The sequence below is a fragment of the Mastomys coucha genome, unplaced genomic scaffold, assembly GCF_008632895.1.
Source record: "Mastomys coucha isolate ucsf_1 unplaced genomic scaffold, UCSF_Mcou_1 pScaffold6, whole genome shotgun sequence".
Lineage (NCBI taxonomy): Eukaryota > Metazoa > Chordata > Mammalia > Rodentia > Muridae > Mastomys > Mastomys coucha.
Genome location: NW_022196912.1, coordinates 69,976,342 through 69,977,989, shown reverse-complemented (window position 1 = coordinate 69,977,989; position 1,648 = coordinate 69,976,342). Strand labels below are relative to the sequence as shown.

The following is a 1,648-nucleotide window of genomic DNA, read 5'->3' as shown; positions in this document are numbered from 1 at the left end:
ACTGTGTTAAAAATATATCATCAGATGTGCCTTGAGAATAGTATATGTAACATTAAAAAAAGTTGCTGACTATAAAAAAAAAGAAAGAAAGAAAGAAAGAAAGAAAGAAAAAAAGAAAAGGAAAGGAAAGGAGATAATTGTGTGCAAAGGTAATCTTGGGTTCTATAAGGAAGCAAGCTGAGGGCTGGAGAGATGGCCTGTAATTCCAGTACTGGGGTAGAAGAGGAGGCCTGGGACTTACTGTCAGCTAGTCTAACTGAATTGACAAGCTCCAGATTCAGTGAGAGACCATCAAAACTTAAGGTAGAGAGTGACACTCAACATGGACGTCTGGCTTCCAACACAGGTGCGTATGCATATGCACACACATACACACAAAAGAAAAAAATCATGATCTTAAAAATAACAAGTTTTGGAAGATGCAGAAATGGGATGATATTCCCTTCAAGATGTCATTGACTTGTTTCTAGAACTATTTATCTCTCTCTCCCTTCCTGTTGTAATGCTGGAGATCAAAAATAAGGCTTTGCATTCTCTAAGCATATGTTCAGCCACCCAGCTTTGCCCTTAATCTGCACAGCAATTTCTTTCTTTTTCTTTCTTTCTTTCTTTCTTTCTTTTTTTTTTTGTTTGTTTGTTTTTGTTTTGTTTCAAGACAGGGTTTCTCTGTGTAGCCCTGGCTGTTCTGGAACTCACTCTGTAGACCAGGCAAGCCTTGAACTCAGATATCCGCCTGCCTCTGACTCCCAAGTGCTGGGATTAAAGGCATGCGCAACCACTGCCCGGCTCTTTTTTTTTTTTTTTTTTTTTTTTTTTAATTGAGATGGTTTTACTGTGTAGTCTAGGCTGGCTTCAAGCACAGCAATCTTCCAGCCTCAGCCTTCCTGAGAACTAAGATCACAGGAATGTGAACCACGGTGTCTGGATGTCTGGCTTCATATCTGTTTTTAACAGTAAGGAAGACAATATCCTGTATTCCTTATGCCCTGGTAAGGACCCATAGTTGTAATAGTCTTTTCAGAGAAAGGTAAACTACTTTGTTTTCTAATCTACCATTTTATTCATAGTCTTCCCCAGTCTACATTTGGCATCCTAGAGAGAAGGTGAACTCTTAAGAGTGCTTCATTTCCAGATACATTATATTCTATTTTAGATTGTTTATGAACTACTTACAGATAATATAGTTTAACCCATAGAAAGGGGAAACTACAGAAAAATGAATTCCATTTTGTACCCTTACCTAGATTGGCCCACTCTTAATCTCTTACCGTATCTTTGCCATCTTTATTTCTACCTTCCACCAAACCAAGTGTAGGTCAGAGCATTTTGTTTTGTTTTAAGATTTATTTATTTAATGTATGTAACTGCACTGTTGCTGTTTTCAGACACACCAGAAGAGGGCATCAGATCCTGTTACAGATGGTTGTGAGTCACCATGTATTTGCTGGGAATTGAACTGAGAACCTTTGGGAGAGCAGTCGGTGCTCTTAACCATTGAGCCATCTCTCAGCCCTAAATAGTACATTTTAAAAGGCTGTGACCAGGGCTGGAGAGATGGCTCAGTTAAAAAAAAGTAAAAAAGCCGGGCGGTGGTGGCACACGCCTTTAATCCCAGCACTTGGGAGGCACAGGCAGGTGGATTTCTGAG

At 39.4% G+C, this 1,648-nt stretch overlaps 1 protein-coding gene across 1 annotated transcript in view; it reads left to right on the top strand.

Annotated features, from left to right (window-relative positions):
- The window catches only part of LOC116080952, a 38,187-nt gene that overhangs the window by 13,389 nt on the left and 23,150 nt on the right, over positions 1-1,648 (top strand). The gene's annotated exons all lie outside the window — the stretch shown is intronic.